Below are 26,923 nucleotides of genomic sequence, written 5' to 3' on the forward strand. Positions count from 1 at the left end.
GAAAAATAGGAAATGAAGAGTCTCTGCAAACATTCTGGCTTACACAGACCTGGTCAGCCACCCAAGCTTCTCTCTACTCCTACCACAGCCACTGACAAAAGAGGCCCCCAGGAGGCTGGCCCAACTCCTCAGGCCTGGTTCCCTCACATGTGACTGTCTTCTTCTGCATGGAATATCTCATCTCACCACCCACCACCCAGACATCCTGATTTATTCCCAGTAAAATCCAAAGAGGCAGATTCCACTCTGTAGCTGACTCAGGGCTTACCCTGGCTCTGGGTTTTGGACCTATTTCTTGGCTAAAGAGGAAAGAGCCCATCCTTCCGGGGAACCCTCCCCCACCACTCTGACTTGTATGGAGAGTGGAGCTTTGCCATTAGAGAGTTAACTCCAGGGCTGCCCGGACCACAGTGGCAACCCCAGTGCCAGCCCAGTGTCTGGCACATAGCACAAACTCATCAAGTCCCTGAGACTCAGAGCAAACTCTTAAAACCTACCTTTAGGGAAATAATAAAAGGTAAAAATTTACTGTGTATCTGATGCTTTACTGAGCAGCTTGCTTACATTTTTAAATCCACTTTTTGTCCTGGTATCAACCCTTGAAGAGCATTACTAGGACTGTTCCCATTTTACTGATGAGGAAAAACAAGTCCTAGACAAGTGAAGTAACTTGCTCCCGTATGTCATATAAACAGCAAGTGATAGAGGTGAGGGCAGTCTCATCCCTCTGGCTGCCAAATCCCGAACCGTTCTCAGAATGCCATGCTAACAGATTCATGCATGCTAAGCTGCTTCAGTCGTGTCTGACTCTTTGAGACCCCATGGACTGTAGCCCACCAGGCTCCCCTGTCCATAGGGACTCTCCAGGCAAGAGTACTAGAGTGGGTTGCCATGCCCTCCTCCAGGGGATCTTCCCAACTCAAGGATCAAACCCACCTCTCTCATGTCTCCTGCATTGGCAGACGGGTTCTTTACCACTAGTACCACCCAGGAAGCCCCAGGCTGCACGATACCCTCCGCTTAGTTAATGTATGTTTGCCAAGGCCTCTGCCTACTCTGTGCGTTGCTGCTGTTTAGGCACTAAGTTGTATCCGACTCTTTTGCGACCCTGTGAAAGGTAGCCCACCAGGCTCCTCTGTTCACGACAAGAATGCTGGAGTGGATTTCCTTCTCCAGGGGATCTTCCTGACTTAGGGCTCAAAGCCGTGTGCCTACTCTGTCTACAACTGGCTTACTCAGAACTCAGGCTGCCCACCTTTAGAGACTGTCCCTTCCCCAATACCAGGTGGCCTCTCTCTGGTAAAACTATCCATTTCTAGACTGTATGACTGAGACATCAGTCCCAAAGAGAGTCAAACCCACGGGAACAAGGGCATCATACCTTCTCTGCATTGTTCACACACACACCCCAGTTCATGTTTTTGTAAGAAATAAATCCTAATCAAATATTTCAGGTTCACTACGTTTCCTATTACTATAGTTTTAAGTGATCTCTTTATGATTGTTTCCACACCTGGATCTTGAAAAGTTCAAGCTCTAGGGCAGCTTCCCTGAAACTTGACCCTGTGAGTTATAAAAACTCTGCCAGAGGATTTTCTGCACTCAGATTCCTCGTCTCCCCTCTGTGCCCTTTGTTCCTGGGTCATAAGTACTCTCTGATGTGTCCTAGATTCCAAACTATATTCCAGTTCCTCTTGGCCTCAGAGAATAAAGTAACTGCAAAATGGAAAACATTATTCCCTTTTAAAATTTGTTCTTTAAAAAAAAAAAAGGATTAGGATCCTCCCGCATGCTTGGCACTTTCACACATTTGTTTCATCTCTTCCAACTGAAACGCATTCAAGCTGGGAAACTTACCACCATTTTATACCTTGTTGGGAAAGGAAAATTTGCCCCAAGTAACACAAAGAGTAAACAGCAGCAGCATCTGCATTTGAACCCTGGCCTCTGAAGGCAACTTTAGGGCTCTTTCCAGATGCCAACCTAAAAGTGAAAACCAAATCCTTCAACAACAGTATCAACAACAAAGGCAGCAACAACTGGCATCTGTTAAGCTCTGTTTTGCAAATCACCCACCTAATTTTGTGATTTCACTTGTAACAACCCCGTGAGGTTGCCACTACAAGTTCATTTTCCAGTTAAGGAGACTGAGGTTCTCAGCAATAAAGCAATTTCAGATCACAGAGCACACCACCAGAGGAGCTGGTTTTGTCCAGGTCACAATGGTGTGGCTTTAAAGACCAAGAGATGAATGCTGAGAGTCAGAAAGTTGATCCCACTTCATTCATTTGAAGCAGAGACAAATTCTTTAAAAAGAAAAACAACTAATAAGGAATATGGGGTATCCGACTGTGACCTCATGGACTGTAGCCCACCAGGCTGCTTTGTCCATGGGGATAATTCAGGCAAGAATACTGATGTGGGTTGCCATGCCCTCCTCCAGGGGATGTTCCCAACCCAGGTATCGAACCCAGGTCTTCTGCATTGCAGGCAAATTCTTTACCATCTGAGCCACCAGGGAAGCCCATAAAAAAAGAAACACAACTAATAGGGAATATGGGGTGGCTGGTCAGACAAGAGAATTAAGAGCATAGGCTGTGGAGGCCAAGAGAAAGAAAAGCTACAGGTAGAAATTCAAGCTGGCTGCACACATGTCCCAGGCCTTACCTAACTCCTCAGTCTACAAGAGGCTCCAAAGGGCAGAACAGCTTCCCAGCCAATTGCCAGCACGGACTGAACTGGTTTTTAGCCTCTGTTCATGATCAAAAGACTGCTCTTATGATAAATATTTATATGGTGCATTAAATAATAGCCTGTACAAATATTATTAGAAATGTGCCACAGGAAACCACAGGCTTCACAGCTGATTCCTCAACAAATGTAAAAGCTGCTCAAAGGCAATGTGAGAAAAGGAGACAGAGACAGGGACATGGGAGGCTGTTCTCTGCATTACTGTCCCAAAAATTCTCAAAAGGGGTCATGCTACACATAACCATGCTGAAAACCACTCTGTGGGACTGTTCTCTTATATTTGCTTCCTTCTTTCCCCCTAAAGAGCAGAACACTGTTCCCTAAGCCTGCAACCCTCCAGAGTGGATAAGCTTACCTGCAGTCCGACTTCTTAGCCGGCCACTCCTTCAGGATAAATTTGAGGACAGTGTCTACAGATCCAGCGTCCCAGGGACCTGGGAGGGAGCTCAATATCCTCTCTTGACTTTGATCTTTGGTCTTGGCTGTGAGTTCAGGTACACGAGTCACACACAAATTTTTTTTTTTTTTTTAGTTATAATACAATCAGGGGTTGGGAGATTTGGGGAAAAAAAGATTAGCAATGAGTACGCTGCTCCACTTTAGTCTCCTTAACAGAAAGAATTAAATACCACTTTAAGCAATTATCCCATGCTCTAAAATGGAAAGAAAATTTGGCATGGGAAGGAAAGAGCTAATCTGGCAATAATACCTGGCTCTCCATCGGCTTTACCAAAAATATACATGGGAGAACAAGTACAGCTTCTTGACAGGTACTTCTTCTATTAAAGCGAAAGGTTGTCTCCTGCAGTTCCAATCATGCTGTATTCTTTGAATGATTAACTAAGATTGTATAATCAGAGTGCCCAGCACAGTGCCTGATGTTAATATATGGTATATGCTCAGTAACAGCTTCCCTAGTGGCTCAGAAGGTAAAGAATCTGCCTACAATACGGGAGACCGAGCTTCGATCTCTGGGTTGGGAAGATCCCCTGGAGAAGGGAATGGCCACCCACTCCAGTATTCTTGCCTGGAGAATCCCATGGACAGAGGAGCTTGGCAGGCTACAGTCATAGGGTCACAAAGAGTCAGACACGACTGAGGAGCTAACACACACACACACTCTCAGTAAACAGCAGCAATTATTAGCACTATTAAGATACGCCAACCTTCTCTCTTATGACCAAATCACCCCTGAAAACCTGCAATCCTTTAATATCCATGATCTACACCTAGGTATTCACACCATGTTTAACAGCTCAAATTCCAGGAAACAAATGTTAAGTGCTTTCTCTGGGTCAGGACACCAGGAATAGGAAGCTAAAAAATACATCATTTCTGATTTTAAAGAGTTGACAATTTAGTGTAAGAATCTTATTTTTGGAAGTCAAACAGTGATGCCTCAAGTTATGTCTAGTTTATGCACTTGAAACGCAACTAACGCGCCTGGTAATATTGCACGTGGCAGTAAGGGGGCTCCATTTGCCAGCGGAATCTCAGCTACACTCTTGAAGCCAGGTGTCTTGTTCCAGCTCCACCTTTCTTGGCAGAATACGGAGATGTAAGTTGATAAAAGAAGTACCAGTTTACTGTTTTCATCACTCTTCCAAGCACAAGATCAGAAGCCCAGTATTTTTCAAGACATTGAGGATTTTCATGCTGTGGACTGAGCCCATCTTTAAAGACAAATCTGAGGTGACTAGATGAGGGGTGTGGAATTAAATCAGACAGAAGAAAAGCTGACTGTCGTCTTAGATTCAAAGTTGGATTCCAACAGGTAGAGAAGGCAACCTTAACGAAGCCTCGTGCGTGCCTCACAATGTGGTGGCCACAGGGATCAACATTGAGGTGGTCCTGGGCAGTGACCAAAACCCACCACCCTCCAAAAGCCACACAGGCAACGCTCAACAGCTGACACAGAGAAAATACAAAACCCAGCCATGCTGAGGCCAAATGCACGGTATAGGTCCTAACGAAACCATGGGTGGAAAATCTGATGTGTCAAATGATATCCCCAAACTCCCAAAACAAACATCGTCCGAGAGCAAATTAAACTCTGGATCTCCCATGTCCTCTTCTATAAAACCTCACTTACACTCCCTTCTCTTCAATCGTTGTGATCCAATAAAGCAGCTCCTTACTTGTTAAAATGCGTTCCAAGCCCTTTAAAATGCCCTACCAAGCTATTCTCTCTGCAGAGAAGCAGAGAGGGGGAACCCACATTTATGACACCCACCCTTTCCCAACTTATGGGGGAAGACACTGAAATGCCGAGAGGAACAAAATCCAGGGACGGTCACAAAGCTGGAAAATAAAGGAGGCTGTATTCAGATTGAGGTTTGTCTAGGCCAGAACAGGACTCTTATCCATCCCTGAAATGACTTGACTTTTCCCACCTCCCAACCAAGTTGCTTTCATCCTTAGCATACTCAGAACACAATTCCAAGTCAGTTCATCCTGTGAGAACTTCTCAGACACTCAACCATCAGAAACGCCCCTCCATGCTCTGATTAATGACAACCCTATGTCACTATACAGGCTACTATGAGAAGCATAAGATATTGAGAATGTTCTGCCCTCTACTTCCTTCTGCCTAGAGGGAAGCATGTCGTGTGTCTTGCAGTAATATGGGAATTCCTGGGCTATGAGGGAGAAGGAAATTATTAATGTATAAAATAGTTTAATACCTCCTAAAATAAAAAGCCTCTAAAATGCTTATTTAACTTATATGCAGAGTACATCATGAGAAACACTGGGCTGGAAGAAGCACAAGCTGGAATCAAGATTGCCGGGAGAAATATCAATAACCTCAGATATGCAGATGACACCACCCTTATGGCAGAAAGTGGAGAGGAACTAAAAAGCCTCTTGATGAAAGTGAAAGAGGAGAGTGAGAAAGTTGGCTTAAAGCTCAACATTCAGAAAAAGAAGATCATGCATCTGGTCCCAACACTTCATGGCAAATAGATGGGAAGACAGTGGAAACAGTGTCAGACTTTATTTTGGGGGGCTCCAAAATCACTGCAGATGGTGACTGCAGCCATGAAATTAAAATACACTTGCTCCTTGGAAGGAAAGTTATGACCAACCTAGAGAACATATCACAAAGCAGAGACATAACTTTGCCAACAAAGATCCATCTAGTCAAGACTATGGTTTTTCCAGTGGTCATGTATGGATGTGAGAGTTGAACTGTGAAGAAAGCTGAGAGCCGAAAAATTGATGCTTTTGAACTGTGGACTTGGAGAAGACTCTTAAGAGTTCCTTGGACTGCAGGGAGATCCAACCAGTCCTGAAGGATAGGTCCTGGGTGTTCATTGGAGGGACTGATGCTAAAGCTGAAACTCCAATACTCTGGCCACCTCATGCTAAGAGTTGACTCACTGGAAAAGATCCTGATGCTGGGAGGGATTGGGGGCAGGAGGAGAAAGGGACGACAGAGAATGAGATGGTTGGATGGCATCACCGACTCAATGGGCATGAGTTTGAGTGAACTCCGGGAGTTTGTGACAGACAGGGAGGCCTGGAATGCTGCGATTCATGGGGTCGCAAAGAGTTGGACACGACTGAGCGACTGAACTAGCTAACTAAAAGAGAGTTCTAGAAGCACTGTCAGCAAGCCTCTCTTCTGTATGAAGCACTGCACCCCTTCCCAGGGCATTCGTCCTCCTTGACCTGCAGCCCCCTTCCGCACACACAGGCATGGAGGAGAGAAGTATTGGGTACAGCAACAAAATCCAATCCCTGCACCATCTTGCAAAACTTGCCCTCAAAGACAATGCCAACCTGAGGATGGCTGAGGTCTCTGGCCTACTCTTTCGGGTTTTTTTTTTCCTTTTTAAAGAAATTCTATTAATTTTTTTTCCATTATTTTACTAACATAAACATTTTTATATTATTATTAATATATAGTATGTACTTTATATATTATTATATAGTATATATATTATATATTATTAATATATAGTAATTTATTTTTACTTACTGCTAACAATTACTGACCATTTTTTAATTGAAGGATAACTGCTTTACAACGTTGTATTCATTTTTGCTGTACAACAGCATGAAGCAGCTAGAAGTATGCATGTGCCCCCTCCCTCTTGGGCCACCCTACCACCACCCCCCACACCCTATTTATGAAGAATGACTAGGTGGCCTCAAGGCCCCACGTGAAAGGCCTAAAGAATGAGTTATTAGAAGATTACTGAACAGTGTGCCTTTCCAGAAACAAGCCCTGTTAAAATTAGCACGAGCTGCAATGTAAGCTTCAACACCAGCAACGCTGCTTCTGCCCAAAGTGAAGGCCAAGTTCTTTATCTGGCCCACAAGGAACTCAAAGCTCCCGCTCCTACCTGAACCACTAACCCCACTTCCCGACCTCCTCTCTGATCATAACCCATAATGTGCCAACCTTACAACATAACTAGCAATCCCTCAAATGAAGGTTTGCTGCCTTTGTTCATGTGATGCAAAAGACACAAACTTGCAGTTCATAGAAAAAGATATTCAATCCATATACTGACCCTTTAACCTCACAAAAAATGGAGGGAAATGCAAATCAAAACAACACTGAGATACAATTTTACACCTTAAAAAAATGGGCAGAAAATGAAAACGCTGATAATATCCACTTTGGGCAAGAGCTTGGGGACACAAGCAGTTTCAGATACTTTCAGCAAGAGAATAATTGGTTCATCCTTCTTTAGGACAATTTGGCAATATCTATCTGTTTTCCAAATCTACCCCTTTACCCAAGAGTTGTAACTTCTAAGAATTTACCTTCTAAGACTGAAGATTGGCTCATCTAAAAGATATATGCAAAAATGCACATTTCAGCTTTTTTTTTTTTTAAAGGCAAGGGCACACTCATAAAAACCCTGGAAACAAATTCAATATTCATTTGTAGTGGCTGCATGCTAAGTCACTTTAGTCGTGTCTGACTCTTTGCGACCTCATGGACTGTAGCCTACCAGGCTCCTCTATCCAAGGGATTCTCCATGCAAGAATACTGGAGAGGGTTGTCATGCCCTCTTCCAGGGGATCTTCCCAACCCAGGGATCAAATCCACATCTCCTACAGCTCCTGCGCTGCAGCTGGATTCTTTACCGCTGAACCACTAGGGATGCCCCATTCATTTACAGCGGACTTGCTAAAACTGATACAGAAGCAGTTGTTAAAAAGGAGACATAGCTAAAGAAAATTGCTAATTATACGTTATTGAGTAAAAGAGCAAATTCTTAGACCCTACAATATGACTGCATTTGTAAGAACTCTGCAAAGAGGAGAGCACATCAGTGGTTCTCAAACTGTGATCTTCAGAGAAGCAGCATCAGCACCACCAAGCAATGTGTTAGAATCGCAAACTCTCAGGCTCCAGCCCAGATCTACTAATTCAGAAACTCTAGTGAGTATGGTCCACAGCCTGTGCTGGTAGAACCCTTCAGGCTACCCTGAGTGCTACTAGAGTCTAAGAACCACTAAACTGTATAAGGATCTAACATACAAAACTTCAGGAAGAAGTATGCAAAAGCCTTCTTACTGCAGTGACGTCTAGAGAAAGAGGTACAGTGGACGCATGGAGGGCAATTTTTAACCTCCTCTCTCTGTGCTGCTTGAATTTTCACAATAGGCAGCTACTATTGTAGTAATAAGAAAGATTCTTATACTGGGTTGAAATCTACTTTATGTGGCTTCCACCATCTAGTCCACATTTTTATCCCATGGGATCATCCAAACCACCAAATCTCTTTTAAGTGAGCTAGCCCTTGGATATGCAGCCCTTTGTGGATCACAATAAACTGGAAAATTCCGAAAGAGATGAGAATACCAGACCACCTGACCTGTCTCTTGAGGAACCTGTATACAGGTCAGGAAGCAACAGTTAGACCTGGACATGGAACAACAGACTGGTTCCAAATAGGAAAGGGAGCACGTCAAGGCTGTATATTGTCACCCTGCTTATTTAACTTATATGCAGAGTACATCATGAGAAATTCTGGGCTGGAAGAAGCACAAGCTGGAATCAAGACTGCTGGGAGAAATATCAATAACCTCATATATGCAGATGACACCACCCTTATGGCAGAAAGTGAAGAACTAAAGAGCCTCTTGATGAAAGTAAGAGAGAAGAGTGAAAAAGTTGGCTTAAAGCTCAACATTAAGAAAAATAAGATCATGGAATCCAGGCCCATCACTTCATGGCAAATAGATGGGGAAACAATGGAAACAGTGACAGATTTCATTTTGGAGGGTTCCAAAATCACTGCAGATATTGACTATGGCCATGAAATTAAAAGACGCTTGCTCTTTGGAAAAAAAGCTATGACCAACCTAGATAGCATATTAAAAAGCAGAGCCATTACTTTGCAAACAAAGGTCCATCTAGTCAACGCTATGGTTTTTCCAGTAGTCATGTATGGATGTGAGAGCTGGACCATAAAGAAAGCTAAGCCCTGAAGAACTGATGCTTTTGAACTGCGGTGTTAGAGAAGACTCCTGACAGTCCCTTGGACTGCAAGGAGATCCAACCAGTTCATCCTAAAGGAAACTAGCCCTGAATATTCATTGGAAGGACGGATGCTAAAGCTGAAACTCCAATCCTTTGGCCACCTGATGCAAAGAACTGACTAATCAGATCCTAGGGGAAACTAAGGTTCTGTGCATTTACGTCACTTGTCCAATGTCACAGAGTCAGTAAAAAACAATAGAGGGACTTCAACCCATACTCCTTCCACTATGTTGCATGATGATTTAAAACAGCCACACTCTACTATCAACATTGGCCACATAATTCTACAATCCCAGAATCTGATAAACTACACTGAGTTTGGTGTATCTAAATCATGCTTGATTTTATCACCTGTCTTCTCAACTTTTATCCCCTATAGGTGTTCAGTAATTGAGTCCTTTCCAAATCTCTTCATCCCACAGCCACTTTAGCAGAATTCAAGATACTCAGCTCTCAGCCTGGTCTGCAACAGATTTCAGTGTAACTGGCCCAAAATCCACATGGCCCAAGGGACAGGCAACACATACATTTAGGCTGAATGATTTTTACTTTATTTTCCCCACTCTTCCTAAACCCAATCCCCACACAAATCACTGTATATACACTTGCTATATAAACTCTGCTTCATCATCCATGTTGATAAGGACCTTCTAAATAATTTAAAACGACAGTTATAGGACTTCCAGGGAAAACCACCTCATCGTTTTTCCTTGTGTCAAACCTACTTCTGCCCAAACACACTGGGCCTTTTCTCTTCCCATCAAGTGGCACTACCAACCACCCTGACATTGTAGCCAGCAATCTAAAAATCATCACTGATTTCCTGTGCAGGTTATTCTCTGTTTACCCACCTCTTCCACACTCAACACTTTTCTGCCTACCCTGTGTCCTGGGGATTAAAGTCTGACCTCTAAGGCTCTCTAACCCTTTTATCTTCCAGTTGGCTTTGCCTGTGGAGGGCCATTAGCAGAAACCTTAAAGGAGGAAGGAAAGTAAAGTCAGGGTTCCCTTCCATTGGAGCTGCCTCGAACTTGCTGCATTTCTTTAAGATAACAGATCCTCTCAAGGCAGCTTTCTCCACAGGATTTCTCCTTTTGAGTTCTCCATCCCTTCCCCACTTAAGTAGAAAGGTATAACAAATACCACTAATATTAGCTCTAGGCATTCATGCTGCCCTCATCTTTCTAAATCGTTCCTGTACTTAAAATTATACAAATCTAAGGGTGTCTTTCCTTCTGATTTATTCCTCCACTGTGCCCTTTCAGGCCTCAAGCAGTAAAAGTGCCTGAATAACTCAAATTCCCCTCCTCAGAAACTCTAGTAGTCTCTTTTAAAATATTCTTCAAAATTTCCAGGTGAAGACCTCTACTTTTAGCCAAGATGGAGTAAAGGGCACCATATTTACCCTCCCACCTTAAATAACTAAAATAATGAATACAGGAAACAAAGGTTCTCAGGATACTGGACATCAGGCAACAAAATACAGCGATGTCAGAGAGATGGGGAGAAAAAGAGGTATCCTGAAATGGTTCAACCTGAATTGCCTGGGACCTGGACAGAGGAAGAGAAAATCCACACCAAGGCCTGCAGTTTCCTGCCCTGAGCGAGAGCTAGGAGTCTATGCAGAGCAAGGAGGCTAGAATTCCTGGGGCAAAGTAGGAGATAGGAAAGTTGCCCCGGAAGGTGTGTTCGTCAAGTATTCAGGACAGTACCGGTCACTGTACACAGGCGAGGAAACAGTCTGAGCCAGAAGCACTCAAAAGGATTACAGCGAACAATCAGCGGACTTCACACAGGGCCATGAATAGTGGCTATTCACACCAGCCAGTGAGGAAAACCTCATAATTAACAGGGCTTGGGGGAGAATGCACAGACAGGCTTCACCTCAGTAGTGAAGAAGCATCAGTCCTACTCAGCAAAGCTTAAGCAGGACGCAAAAGGATCAAACTGTTTCCAAATAACTTAGACATGCTGCAAAACAAAGATCAAGTGTATTTATAGAAATGCGGAAATACCTAGCATTGAACAAAGTGAAACACATAACGTCTGGTATTCAGTCAAAAATTACCAGGCATGCAAAGAAGCAAGAAAATATGACTTAAAATGAGAAAAATCAATGGACTCCAACCCAGAACTGACCTATCTGATAGAATGAGTTGATGCAGATATTAAGCCAGTTATTATAGATGAAAGTCCTATGTTCAAAAAGCTAAAGGAAAGAGTGAATTTAAAAGTTCAGACATATAAGGGTTTTAAAAGAATCAAGTTGAAAATATAAAAATGAAAACTAAAATATCTGAGATGAAAAGCTGACTGTATGAGATTAGGTAACACAAAAGATTAGTGACCTTCAAGACATTGTAATAGAAACTATCAAAAATATAACAAAGAGAAAAAAGATTTTAAAAAAACAAACAGAGCATCAGTGAGCTGTGGAAAAACTTAAGTGACCTAATATATGTGAAATGGGAATACCTGAAGGAGAGAACAAAGAAGGGATCAGGAGAAATACATTAGACATAATGGTTACAAATTTCCAAATTTGATGAAAACTACAAAACCACATATTCAAGAACACAAATGAACTCCAAGCACAAGAAATATAAAGAAAACTCAGCCAAGCAACATCATAACCAAATTGTTCAAGACCAATAGTAAAAAGTAGAGAAATCTTAAAAGCAGTCACAGTGGAGATAGCAAATAATGCAAAAAAAAAGAAAAAAAAGAAAAAAATGTGAGAATGTCAACAGAAAAAATGCAAGCTATGAGACAGCAAAGCAAGACTTGAATAACTAGAAGAAAATACTTTATACTAGAATTCTTTATCCTGTGGGAAAAAGAATCTTTCAAAACTGAAGCTGAAATAAAGATTTTTTTGAGACATACCAAAGATGTCATACCAAAATTCATCATCAGAGAAAAACAAAACAAAACAAAACATCTGTGGCTTCCCTGGTGGTCCAGTGGTTAAGGCTCTGCTGTTCCACTGCAGAGGGTGTGGGTTCTATCCCTAGTTGGGGAAGTTCCACATGCCTCAAGGTGTGGACCAAAAAAAAAAAAGAAAAAAAGATCAAAATTTCTCAGCAGCAGAAATGTAGCACAAGAAGTGGGAGAAAATAATATCTCATGGAAATCTGGATCCATAAAATAAAAGGAAGAGCATAAAAGTAACTATCTGGATATACATACACTTTTTAAAAAGTTCTGAATGTCTTAAAAAGATAATTGACTGCTTAAAACTAAAATAGTGACCATGTATTGTGGGGGTTCAATATACGCAGAAGTAAAATGTATTGTATAACATAAATAGCAGTAGTACAAAAGCTATGAGGCAAGAATTAGAAATACATTGTTGTATGGTCTTTTTAATTTATTTTTAATTGGAGGATAACTGCTTTAAAATATTGTGCTGGTTTCTGCCATACATCAACATGAATCAGCCACAGGTACATGTATGTCCCCTCCCTCCTGAAACTCCATCCCACCTCCCACCCCCATCCCATCCTTTGAGGTTGTCACAGAGTGCTGGATTTGAACTTCCTGTGTCATATAGCAAACTTCCACTGCCTATCTAATTTTACATATGGTTTTATATTACATATGAAGTGGTATACTACCACTTGAAAGTTGACTCTGATAAATTAAAGATGTATACTATAAACTTTAAAGCAGCCACTAAAATAATATCTGAAAAAAGGATATGCTTAATTAGCCAATAAAGGAGGAAAAAAATAGAATTAAAAAAATAAATAATCCAAAAGAAGGCAGAGAAAGAGAACAAAAAACAGATGGAACAAATAGAAAAGAAAAAAGCAACATGCTATGTTTAAAACAAACCATAGGAGTTACATTATACATCGTCCAAACACCCTAATTAAAAAGCAGACATTTTTATGTCTTGCCTTGTTAAACTGCCTATAAAAAGCCCATTTTAATTATAAGGAAACAAACAGGTTAAAAAGGAAAAGCAGGAAAAAGATATACCATAAAAGAATAATCAAAAGAGCTAGACTTTGCTATATTAGTATAACACTAAGTAGATTTTAAAGCAAAAATGTTACCAGGAATAATGATTCAGTAGATACTGAAGAAAAATAGCATCAGAAATTATGAAATAATAAGTTGATGATTCACCAACATGACCTAAAATTCCCAAATATTAATCCACCTAATAACAGAGTGTCAGAATACCTAAAGCAAAATCTGATAGAACTGCAAGGAGAAACGTGTATGTCTACAATTATCATGAGAGATTTAAATGTGCCAGTCTCAATAATTGGTAGAACAGGTAAATAGAAAATCAGCAAGCACATAATACATACCAGTAGTCAATAAAGCTAACTGACATGTAAAAAGCACATTTCCCAACAAGTGTAGAATATATTTTTTCTTTTCAAGAGCACATGGAATACTTATTAGGTTGGTACAAACGTAATTGTAGTTTTGGACTATGAATTTTAAATTATAACTAGGCTCAAACACATCTTTATAAATCAAGATAGGAACCATTATAATCAACACATTTTTGCCAATGAGAAATAAGTTTGTTTCTTCCTGTAGCATAAAAATCTATGCTTTACAATTTGACAAAATCTTGGAAAGTATTTTCTGCCTCCTGCTGGTTGTGGAAGCATTTTCCTTGAAAAAAGTTTTCTAGATGCTTGAAGAAGTGGTAGTCAGTTGGCAACAGGTCAGGTGAATATGGCAGAGGAGGCAAAACTTTGTAGTCCAACTGTTCAACTTCTGAAGTGCTGACTGTGTGATGTGTGGTCGGTGTTCTTCTGGAGAAGAGGGTCCTTTCTTTTGACTGATGCCAGCTGCAGGCATTGCAGTCTTTGGTGCAACTCATCCATCTGCTGAACATACTTCTCAGATGTAATGGTTTCACTGGAATTCAGGAAGCTAAAGGACATCACCAGATGGCCAACACCGAAATCAGACTGATTAAATTCTTAGCAACTAAAGAGGGAGAATTTCTATACAATCAGCAAAAACAAGACCAGGAGCTGACTGTGGCTCAGATCATGAACTCCTTATTGCCGAATTCAGGTTGAAATTGAAGAAAGTGGGGAAAAATCACTAGACCATTCAGGTATGACCTAAATCAAATTCCTTATGATTATACAGTGGAAGTGAGAAATAGATTTAAGGAACTAGATTTGATAGACAGAGTGCATGATGAACTACAGACGGAGGTTCATGACGTTGTATAGGAGACACGGATCAAGGCCATCCCCAAGAAAAAGAAATGCAAAAAAGCAAAATGGCTGTCTGAGGAGGCCTTACAAATAGCTGTGAAAAGAAGAGAAGTGAAAAGCAAAGGAGAAAAGGAAAGATATACCCATTTGGATGCAGAGTTCCAAAGAATAGCAGGGAGAAATAAGAAAGTCTTCCTCAGAGATCAGTGCAAAGAAATAGAGGAAAACAATAGAATGGGAAAGACTAGAGATCTCTTCAAGAAAATTAGAGCTATCAAGGGAAACTTTCATGCAAAGATGACCACAATAAAGGACAGAAATGGTATGGACCTAACAGAAGCAGAAGATATTAAGAACCGGCGGCAAGAATACACAGAACTGTACAAAAAAGATCTTCATGACCCAGACAATCACGATGGTGTGATCACTCACCTAGAGCCAGACATCTTGGAATGTGAAGTCAAGTGGGCCTTAGGAAGCATCACTACAAACAAAGCTAGTGTAGCGATGGAATTGTGATGGAATTCCAGTTGAGCTATTTTAAATCCTAAAAGATGATGCTGTGAAAGTGCTTCACTCAATATGCCAGCAAATGTGTAAAACTCAGCAGTGGCCACGGGACAGGAAAAGGTCAGTTTTCATTCCAATCCCAAAGAAAGGCAATGCCAAAGAATGCTCAAACTACTGCACAATTGCACTCATCTCACACATTAGCAAAGTAATGCTCAAAATTCTCCAAGCCAGGCTTCAGCAATATATGAACCACGGACTTCCAGATGTTCAAGCTGGTTTTAGAAAAGGCAGAGGAACCAGAAATCAAATTTCTAGTATCTGCTGGCTCATCAAAAAAGCAAGAGAGTTCCAGAAAAACATCTATTTCTGCTTTATTGACTATGTCAAAGCCTTTGACTGTGTGGATCACAATCAACTGTGGAAAATTCTGAAAGAGATGGGAATACCAGACCACCTGACCTGCCTCTTGAGAAATCTGTGTAGGTCAGGATGCAACAGTTAGAACTGGACATGGAACAAAAGACTGGTTCCAAATAGGAAAAGGAGTAAGTCAAGGCTGTATATTGTCACCTTGCTTATTTAACTTACGTGCAGAGTACATCATGAGAAATGCTGGGCTGGAAGAAGCACAAGCTGAAATCAAGATTACTGGGAGAAGTATCAATAACCTCAGATATGCAGATGACACCACCCTTATGACAGAAAGTGAAGAAGAACTAAAGAGCTTCTTGATGAAAGTGAAAGTGAAAAAGTTGGTGTAAAGCTCAACATTCAGAAAACTAAGATCATGGCATCTGGTCCCATCACTTCATGGCAGATAGATGGGGAAAGAGTGGAAACAGTGGCTGACTTTATTTTTTGGAGGCTCCAAAATCACTGCATGATTGCAGCCATGAAATTAAAAGACACTTACTCCTTGGAAGGAAAGTTATGACCAACCTAGACAGCATATTAAAAAGCAGAGACATCACTTTGTCAACCAAGGTCCATCTAGTCAAAGCTATGGTTTTTCCAGTAGTCATGTATGGATGTGAGAGTTGGACTATAAAGAAAGCTGAGCGCCTAAGAATTGATGCTTTTGAACTGTGGTGTTGGAGAAGACTCCTGAGAGTACCTTGGACTGCAAGGAGATCCAACCAGTCCATCCTAAAGGAGATCAGACCTGAATATTCATTGGAAGGACTGATGCTGAAGCTGAAATTCCAATACTTTGGCCACCTGATGCGAAGAGTTGACTCTTTTGAAAAGTCCCAGATGCTGGGAGGGATTGGGGGCAGGAGGAGAAGGGGCTGACAGAGGATGAGATGGTTGGATGGTATTACCAACCCAATGGACATGAGTTTGGGTAAACTCCAGGAGTTGGTGATGAACAGGGAGGCCTGGAATGCTGCAGTCCATGGGGTTGCAGAGAGTCGGACATGACTGAGCGACTGAACGGAAATGAAGTGAAAGTAAATCAAACCAGCAGCAGACCATCAAACAGTGACCATGACCTTTTCCTGGTGCAAGTTTGGCTTTGGAAAGCCTTTGAAGTTTCTTCTTGGTCCGACCTCTGAGCTAGTCACCTCTGGTTGTCATATAAAATCCAGTTTACATCACACATCACAATCCGATTGAGAAATGGTTTGTTGCTGTTGCATACAGTAAGAGAAGACGACACTTCAAAATGATAATTTTTTTTTTATTTTCGTCAGCTCATGAGGCACACACTTACCAACCTTTTTCAGCTTTCCAATTTGCTTCAAATGCCGAATGAATGTAGGATGGCTGACACTGAGATCTTGGGCAACTCTTCATGTAGTTGTAAGAGCATCAGCTCTGATGATCCTCTCAACTAGTCACTGTCAGCTTTGCAATGGCTGGCCACTATGCTCCTTATCTTCAAGGCTCTCATCTCCTTTGCAAAACTTTTTGAGTGAATACTGCTTCTTATTCACTCGTTAGCAGTTCCTGAGCCAGATATGTTGCTGATGCTGTGAGTTGTCTACGCTGCTTTATGACTCACTTTTGAATTCGAATAAGCAAACCACTTGAATTCATTTTTTTTATCTAACATCATTTCCCTAGTCTAAAATAAATATAAAATAAACAGTAAGTAATAAGTCATTAACAAAAAAATAAAGTGAGAAATGTGCATTAAAATGATGTATAACATAACCACATTTAAGAATGTATTCCAGTATCAAACAGCAAAGTTTAACACTGTAGAACCGCAAGTACTTTTGCACCAACCTAATACATAGACAGACCATATTCTGGGCCATAAAACAAGTCTCAAAAAGTTAAAAAAATTCAAATAAAAAAAAAAAATTCAAATCATATAAACTACTTTCTGTGACTTAAATGGAACTAAATTATAAATCAATAATAGATATGTGGGACATCCTCAAATATTTGGAGACCGATTGACCGACCCACTGCTATAAACCATAGGTCAAAGACACTTTAAAAAACTAGAAAATGTATTCACTGAATGAAAATAAAAACAACAAAACTTGTGGGATACAGCTGAAGCCATACTTAAAAATTTACAACCTCAAATGCCTATATTAGAAAAGACATTTCAAGTAAATGAACTTTATTTCTACTTTAATACATTAGAAAAAAAAAGTAAGAGAGATTCAAAGTTAGTAGAAGAAAGAAAATAAAATTTAGGGTAAGTATCAATAAATTAAAAAATAATAAAGAGAATAAATGAAAACAAAAAGCTGACTCTTTCAGAAGATCCAAAATATTAATAAATTTCTGGCAAGAATGATCAAGAAAATAAAGAGAAAAGAGACAAATAACCAGTATTCAGAATGAGGGAAATGAAATTACAACAGATTCTATAAATGTTTAAATGATAATAAAAGTATTATGAGCACCTTAGATGATATGTACAGATTCCTTGAAATATATTAATAGAAACTATCAAACCTCACTCAAGAAGAAACAGATAATCTGCACAGTCCTCTATTAATTGACTTTTCTGTCTCCTCCATTAAAAAAAAAAAAACACCCAATGGCTTCACTCATCAATTCTACCAAACATCTGAGAAAAGAAAAAATGTCAATACTACATGAATCCTTAACAGAAAACTGAAGAGAAAGAAATATTTCCCTGCTCATTCTTTGAGGCCACAATTATCTTGATAACAAAACTTAAAAAACAATATAAGGAGAGAAAATTATATCACTACCAAATATTAACATAGATATTCTTAAAATTTTAGCAAATAGAATCCAACAAAATATAAAAAGTATAATAGGTCCTGGCCAAGTGGGATCTACCTCAGTAATACAAAGTTAATTTAACATTAAAAAAAAAATCAATGAATGTAACTGACCATATTAACAGTCTTTGAAAAAATTATTATCTCAATAGTTACAGAAAAAAGCAACTGACAAAACATTACACCCATTCTTCACTTAAAAAAATTAAAGAAACCTCTCAGCACAGGAGATTCTAGCCAGTGTACTATGGCAAGAAAAGTTAGGACATTCTCATTGAAAGGAAGAAGTACAATCGTCTTTTTTCACAGATAATATGATCAGATAGACAATCTATCTGCAAAAATTTATTAGAACTAAATAAGTGATTTAGCAAGATGGCAAGATACATGGTCAATATATAAGTAGCAACAATCAATTGATAGCTGAAACCTAAAAGGACAACATTGCTTTCAACAGCATCAAAAAATGTGAACAACCTACAGATAATCTGACAAAGATCCATCTACTGAAAGCTAAAAAAACACTGCTGAGAGAAATTAAGGAAAGCCTAAATAAATGAACAGATATACTCTGTCCAAGTGTAGAAAACAAAATTTAAGACGTCAATTCTCTCCCCAAATTAATGTATAGATTAAACTAAATTGCAATTAAAATCTAAGTAGGGCTTTATTTTGAAATGATTGTAAAATTAACATGGAAATGTAACAGATGTAGAATAACCAAAACAACTTTAAAAACAAAAAAGTTGAAGGATATTCTACCTGATTTTAATATCTATTACAAAGCTATAGTCATCAAAACTAAGTGGTAACAACATTAAAATAGACAAAGAAATCAATGTAATGAAATAAAACATCCAGAAATGGGTCCACATATACACATGGTAAACTGATTCTGTTCAAAGGTACAAAGACACTTCATGAGAGACAGGATAGGCTTTTTATCAAATGGTACTGGAACAGCTGATACCATACGCAAAAAATAAAGCTTGTCCATATCTTGTTCTACAGGTTAACATAAAATAGATCCTGGATATAATATAAAATAATAAATGAAGCTTTTTAAAAAAAATATGACAAACTTTCTGAGATCTCAGACTAGGCTCAACTTCTTAGATGCCAAAACCATGATCCATAAAAGAATAAACTGATAAAACAGACATCATTAAAATTACAAATTGATAAATTAAACTTAACCAAAATTAAGAACTCTGTTTTTCAAGATACTGTTAAGAAAATGAAAATTTAAGCCACAAAGTGGGAGTAAGTTTTTCCAAATCACAACTATGATTAAAAACAAAAAAGAAAAAAAAACTTGTAATGAGAATATACATAAAAACCTCTCAAAAATCAATAAAGAAATATGTCTTTTTTTAAATGGACAAAAAATTTAATAAACACTTCAACCAAGATGTATGAAATATATATGGGGAAATAAGCATATGATAAGAAGCTTGAGATTATTAGTCATTAGGGAAGTACACGTTAAAACCCCAGGAGAGAATTCCACATTAATAGAATAACTAAAATTTAAAAGTGACCACCACAGTTGGGGCAAACTAGAATCACTCTGAAATACTGATTGAATGCATCTTAAAAAGTTAAATACACACCTACCATGTAAACTAGCCATTCCACTTCTAAGTATTTAACCAAGAGAAACAAAGGCTGCACAAAGTTATTTACACAAGTAATCATATCAGCTTTATGTGTAGTAGCTAAGAAGCAGTAAATAATTCAAACATAATTCAAATGTCCATGAACAGGTTAATGGATAAACTAAATATGGCACAGTTGTACAATGAAATACCACTCAGAAAAACAAAACAAAAACTATGTATGCACATATCACCTGGACAAATCTCAAGAGAATCGTGGTAAAGAAAAGTCACCATACATAAAAGATACATATTGTATGACCCTACAGATAAAAATTCTAAAAAAGTTTAAATAATCTATCCTGATAGAAAGCAGCTCACTGGTTCTTGGAGGGAATTAGAAAAGGGCACAAGAAATCAACGGGGGTATAAGAAATGCTCATTATCTTGATTGTGATGACAGTGTCATGGGTAATATTCAAACTTCTCAAATTAGACACTTTATATATGTACAGTTTACCGTATGCCAGGTATACCTCAATAAAGCTGCTGAAAAATATCCCAGTGGTGAATGCCTTTTCTTTTCCAGGGTACCCTGACTGCTATATTCTTTCCTCATCTCCTACAATCAGTAATTAATTCTTAATCATTCTATTCTAATCCTTCTCTTCTAGTCCCATAACTATGCTAACCCATCTCTCACCTGTGTTAAAATAGTCTCTTCAGTCCTCACCACTTCAATTCATTTGCCACCTTGCAGCCAGAATTAACTTTCTAAAACACATCCCTGAGTGTCAGTCACTTCAACAGCTGCTGCTTGCTCTAGAGATACATTTCAACCTCCTTAACCTGATTCACCTGACCCTCCCTGAGCTGGCCTTAATACTCTCCCCATCCTCCTTTTTGGTGATTTCCCACTTCACCCTCTCCTGTCTGCCCATAATCAGCAGTGCACCAGCCTTGTATAGCTTTGCCCATGCTGTCCCAAGTCAGATAATCCACTTTCCTTTGTCTTTCTCCAAACTCTCCAGTTGGGTATTATCTCCTCTGAGCCTATGGTGGGCCATTTGAACTTCTCTCATTGATTTTTATTGGAGTGTAGCTGATTAACAATGTTGTGTTAATTTCAGGTCTACAGAAAAGTTTCAACAATATCCACTCTTCTTTTTAGATTTTTTTCCCATACAGGCCATTAGAGGAGAATCTTCTTATATCCTGCTACAGCACCAATCTCACTATCATCTAATCTCCTTGGCCAGACTAGACAGAGCAAAATGGATGAAAGCTTGAAAGCAAAGACCAATCCTTGTTTGCCCAGAGCCCAGAGCACATTCCCAAATCAGTGAACAAACAAATGAACGCAAGAGCTGGTTTGGGTGACCTCCTCTAACATAATCTGAGTAGACTCTAAATTCCACCTTATAAAAATAGGGGCAGGTAAGAAGCTGAATACTCTCTGTAGTACATTCTGGTAAAATAATTATTTCAAATATTTTGGGGTGGGGGTGGGAAAGATTCACTACCTGAAACTGTTTTCAGAACCAGCTGATAACAGATGGTGATTTGAAGTGAAGCAGGTTAGGGAAAGGGAACCAGATTCCAGGAAAAGACAAGGTCCACAGTAACAATTAACACAGACTGAAAGAAGGTCCAGTCTCCACCCAGTAAACTTAACTTCACCCAGAAAGACACAGATCTCTACCCTCTGGGTTAGTTCCTTCTCCCAATACACATGTTTTGACTTCCAAATCCAGCAGTGAGGCTCCCTTCCCCTCAAAATCAATCTCCAGGCCTTCTTACCCTCTGGGTTCCTTCAATCATCCTTAATAAAGTGTTTTCTGAGCCTGCCACCAGGAAGTCCTCCTTACCTGATACCTCTAAGAGTCAGGCCAGTGGCCACCAGGTCAAAAACCAAAGACAGTACCTCATTAACAGGAGACTCCCAGAAGACCAGGAGGCAGCCAGAAGGCTGTAAGACCCAGCTGGCAGCTTAAGAAGTACAACTTCAGGATGCACATTTGGTGGATTATAAGGAAGAGGGGAAAAGCAAGCAAAATAGAACAGAACTCTACCCTCTATACACCAGCCACAATATAAAAGGCAGCCTGCCTTCTATCTCACTGCTCTGAGATTCAAAAGCATCATCACTTCCTCCCCCTAACACCGTATTTTAAAAATTAATCTAATGATGACTGCTTTTCAATATTTTGGAAATGACTCTTTAGAGGGGAAATCAGAGACTCTTTAGAGACAAATGTTAAGACATGAAAAGTGCTTTAGTGGAACATAGTCAAGGATTAGGGAAATTCACCATTTTGCATCTTGTTCTTAAAAAGAAAGGTCATTAATAAAAATGGAAAGATACTCCCAGGCCGTTTCTACCCAGGATAACTGTAGCCAAAGAGCATTATACCATCTAATCTAAACTGCACCTCAAATATTATCATAAGTTGCTGAAAGCGTTGAAAGCTTCAAGCAACACAGGTTTTAAAATGCCTTACAGTAGCCAGATTGAAATTAAAAGGCTCAAAAATGCCTAAGTGAAAGTCGCTCAGTCGTGTCCGACTCTTTGCGACCCCATGCACTATACAGTCCATGGAATTCTGCAGGCCAGAATACTGGAGTGGGTAGCCTTTCCCTTCTCCAGGGGATCTTTCCAACCCAGGGATCAAACCTCGGTCTCCCGCACTGCAGGCGGACTCTTTACCAGGAAATATCCTGAAATAAGGTGGTAGAGGGCCCTGGGTGGATGGGGGTAGAGAGAGCAAATTAACATAATTAACTGGATAGTGACTGCAGAGGACCAGACATCTCAGGCAGCATGGGGGAATACAGTAAAGGCCCACCCGTCTCTTGAGTGGCCGGACGCCTCACCCAGGAGTGAACACAAGGGACTCAACAAGATCTCGGAGGCCAAGGGCCCGGCTGGCGCTGGCGTTAAGGCTCAGGCGGTCAGAGGAGGAAGTGGAGCGGCGACTGCGGGAAAGGGGAGGGAGGCTTGGGCCAGATACGCTCTCTGGTTGGAGAACGTTGGCGCTGCAAGCCTGCGCTTCTGTTAAAGCCCCTGGTATACACGTGGGACTGAGAGGAGGGTCACTTACTTGTCCAATCTGAAATTACATTTTAGCTATCAGGGCTCTGCAGGTTGCCAAGCGGAGCACCACCGAGCCTGGACTGGGCGGTCCACCCGAGCAGCTGAGGCCCCGCCCCGCGCGCGGCCCCGCCCCCTCGGGGCCCTTGTAAAGCGTGCCGCGATTGGCCCTTTGAACCGGGCCGGGGATTGGCCCCCGCCTGCTCCTGCGGTCAAGCGGCCCCGGCGAGAGGTGCAAACCTCGGTCTCTAACAGGTTCTTCCACCCTCTCAGGGACTTTTAAGGCCTGAAGTGGGCGGTGTCCTCTCAGGCCGCGAGTTTTCTGCTCTGCAGGCTCTTCTAGCAGAATTTTTCCACGCAAACTCTCCGTAGCCGCTGGTGGGTATGTGTGTCCAGCGTGTATCCTGTAACTTTGCGTTTAAACAGTGCACCAGGACTCATGCAGACAGTTGCTAAAATAAAGTGGTGGTGGTTTAGTCGCTAAGTCGTGTTCGACTCTTGCGACCCCATGGACTGTGGCCTGCCAGACTCCTCTGTCCATGGGATTTTCCAAGGCAAGAATAGTGGAGTGGGTTGCCATTTCCTTCTCCAGGGCATCTTCCTGATCCAGGAATCGCACCTGGGTCTCCTGCATTACAGGCAGAGTCTTTACCGACTGAGCTAAGAGGGAAGCCCTTCAATTACTATTTATCAAATGTTTTTAGTTTGTGCCATATCCTATTCCTGATACTTTATTTAAATTTACTTATCTAATTTTGTGAGCAACCATCAGAAGAAGTGTCACAGTTTGTAAATCTACAAATGGGTCCCAGCCTCTAAGGAAATTACAGTCCGGTGGGTCCTGGATACACATATCTCATTTAATCTTCACTATCCTTACATTTCCAGTTAGCTCGGTCCTATTTGTCCCTAGTTTACAGATGCAGGGAATCCGAAACGTTTTTCAGCTTGTTTTGAAACACCCAGTAAGTAACAAGAGGGAAGATTCCACAAACTTAGCTTAAACCTGAGCCACGTATTTTGAAAAGTCAGGCTCCCAGGCTGATGGGACTGGCATTTGGAAGGAAATTTATCAAGCCTAAATTCTTTATTTTCCTAGAAAAGGAGACTGAGGCACAGTAAAAGGAAGTGGTTGTCCAAGGACACGCCGGCTCTGAGAGGTAAGCCTAGGTAATCACTGTGCTTTCCCTGAACTGGAGTGTGTGCCGTGTGTGTGATAGTCACTCCGCTCTCCTCATAACTACCCCAAATACATGTTCTTCTCTTGGTCTTACAGGGGAGGATACTGGCTCAGTGAGGCTGAGGCCGCGTGATTAGTTCCTAGGGCTCCTGGGTTGGGGTTGTCAGGAGGAAGTTCTTTTCTACCCTCCTTGGTTCTTCTGGCTAATCTAAGAATTAAATTTACAGATCTATGGGAGAAAACCAAATAAAAGTTTAATCACATGTGTACATGGGAAAGACCCAGTAAAACTGAGTAACTGAAAAACCATCCTCAACTAAGGATTAAAAAAAAAAAAGACAAAGATGTTGGGGGTAGTGGTTTGAGTTTTCAGAAGGGAGGAAGGCAGTTTACATGAAGATAGAAAAAAAAATGTTTAGTAAACAAATGTTTTCAGGATGCGCAGAGACAGTAGGACACAGAACAGAATTAGAAAAAAAAAAAAAAACCTTCCCAGGTTTCTCACAGTCTACCATACCTAGTTCATACTATAGTTATCTATGATAGCTTCTTGGAAGAGGTTCCCTATCTACATTCTTTAGGCAGCTAAGTGGGGGGACATCAGAGTTTTTTCCTGAGTCTTCTTGGGCTTTGAATTTTTTCAGCTCTAAATAATTTGCATGCCAAAGAGACATTTTGGGGTGGCAACTCTAGCCCCCACTACAGGGTCATTTTCTTTGTTCTACACCATGACTGTTCACCTTCATTTCCAACAAATAGCCAAAGCTTAACCATGTACTCTTTGGCAATGTGGGAAGTACTAGGATCTGGTTCTCAGCACCTGTGTGAATCATAATGTATCAATACAATAGGAATAATAATATTAAGACCTTTTCATCTTACCTTTCCAGAGTATTGTGATGAGTAAATAAGGTAATAAATATAGAAATACTTGCTGAAGTGTTAGAAGCTGAACACATGTAAGATGGCTTCTGAACCTTCCTCAGTTGTACCTCAGGAATAGAATGAATGAATATACTGATTGCCTTAGGAACTATGGCAGGAGATCTCATCTTGGTGTGTGACCCAGTGTGTCTTAGCTTGCCAATCCCTGATTTATTACATTCTGATGTCCCATCACAAAAGTGCATCAGAATAAAAATATACTACAGGGTGTAGGGGGACTGTGACATTACAGGCACCTATATGCTATTGACTAGTATAAAGCTAGTGAGTGACAATGAGATCCAAAAGAAAGAAAGATGCCTAAATTGATAATCATGAGATCTGGACACTCAGTTCAAGTCTGCCCTGAAACCAGACTTATATCCTGAACCAACCCCAGTTGCCTAAATTTCTTATATATTGGGGCCAAATAATGGCGAATATTATCCATACTTTCCCATTTTATGGTTATATACATAACCGTAACTTGAAAGCTGGGAGTGTTATCCAGCTATGTGTACACTGCTTCATTTTAGGTGGGGTTATAGCCTCCTTCAGCTCCCTATCCTTACCTCTATCATGGAACTAAAATGTATCAAATGCTTAGTAGTTATTAGTGCACCTGTTTATTTCTACTCAGCATAAAGGATTATCGTGTTGCATTGTATTAAAAGACTCAATTATTGGAAAGTCTTGACGTCCACTCTAGATTATTGGCAGACAGTGTGGGGATCATGCAGAGTCATTGTCCAGTAGACAGGTCACAAGTCACATCAGTGACGCAGCACATCAGATTTAAATGAGACAGAAAGAGCTGGGTTGTGAAACTGGAACTAGCTGAACTGGAAGGTTGTGTAATTTCCTTCCTGTTCAGAGACTATTATGTGCAACATCAGAAGGCAGACAGGAGACCTGGTGCTTTCCCTGGTGATCCATGGTGACCTTCTGATGCTCCAACTGCACTCTCTGAAAGCTTTTCTAATTAACCACCCCCTCCCCACTACAGAGAAGACATGTTTTCCCTGAGATTCTTAGAGTCGTGGCACAGAAATAGGTATGGTTATTCATTTATTCACTAATTCAGACATTTATGTATTCACACATCTAACAGAGATTGAGAGACTGTTTTTTTTTCATTTATATATTTATTTTAATTGAAGGATAGTTACTTTACAATATTGTTATGGTATTTGCCATACATCAGTATGAATCAGCCATAGGCATACATGTGTCCCCTCTGTCTTGAACCTCCCTTCTGCCTCATTCCCTATCCCATCCTTCCAGGTTGTCAGAGTACCAGCTTTGGGTGCCCTTCATCATACATCAAACTCCCACTTGTCATCTATTTTACATATGCTAATGTATATGTTTCAATGCTATTCTCTCAAATCATCGCACCCTCTCCCTTTCCCATTGAGTCTAAAAGTCTGTTCTTTATGGAGATGGTGTTGAGAAGAACAGATATTGTCCATGTCATCATGGAACTGACAGTCACGAAACAGACATTCAACATATAAGCTTACAGATACATATATATATATATATACATATATATATATATATATATATACATATATATATATGGATCCATGTAGATAGATCCAGTTGCAGATAGGACAGGATGTGGGATACTATGACAGAGGGAATGTGATTTCAGTTGAAGTCTGAAATTGGTGATTCTGAGGAGCCCGGTGCATTACATACACTGAAGACCTAAGGGTCTTCAACAACCTTGTAAAGTGGCTACTATCACAACCACTGACAACTAGGGAAACTGAGGCTTAAGGGGAGATGATTTGATTGGCCTCAGGTTGCACTGTTAGTGAGTTTGGAGCAGGCGGTACTCTCTCCACTGCTCAAACCAACACAGCACAAACCCAGAGGTTGCATTTGTCCAGCTTCCACCTTTGCACACACTATGCCTCCTTCCACCTGGAAAGCCTGCCCC

The 26,923-nt window shown here is 40.5% G+C and overlaps 1 protein-coding gene and 1 long non-coding RNA gene across 8 annotated transcripts in view; one reads left to right on the plus strand and one right to left on the minus strand.

Annotated features, from left to right (window-relative positions):
- FGGY (FGGY carbohydrate kinase domain containing) overlaps window positions 1-22,988 on the minus strand; it is a 476,938-nt gene extending 453,950 nt beyond the window's left edge. For 3 of the 7 annotated variants that reach the window (XM_065912007.1, XM_065912052.1, XM_065912048.1), the window contains exon 1: window positions 22,882-22,988. The gene's annotated coding sequence lies outside the window, so the exon portion shown is untranslated. Of the gene's footprint in view, window positions 1-3,106; window positions 3,234-22,626; window positions 22,742-22,881 lie in introns of those variants that run through there. The other 4 variants (XM_065912026.1, XM_065912017.1, XM_065912035.1 and 1 more) reach the window with 4 other exon arrangements.
- A 154-nt stretch (window positions 22,989-23,142) lies between these two features.
- LOC136164032 (uncharacterized) overlaps window positions 23,143-26,923 on the plus strand; it is a 37,804-nt gene continuing 34,023 nt past the window's right edge. Inside the window, exons 1-2 of the long non-coding RNA XR_010662317.1 lie at window positions 23,143-23,249; window positions 23,971-24,031. This is a non-coding gene — a long non-coding RNA (uncharacterized lncRNA). The remainder of the gene's footprint in view (window positions 23,250-23,970; window positions 24,032-26,923) is intronic.

This window comes from Muntiacus reevesi, chromosome 1, assembly GCF_963930625.1.
Source record: "Muntiacus reevesi chromosome 1, mMunRee1.1, whole genome shotgun sequence".
NCBI lineage: Eukaryota > Metazoa > Chordata > Mammalia > Artiodactyla > Cervidae > Muntiacus > Muntiacus reevesi.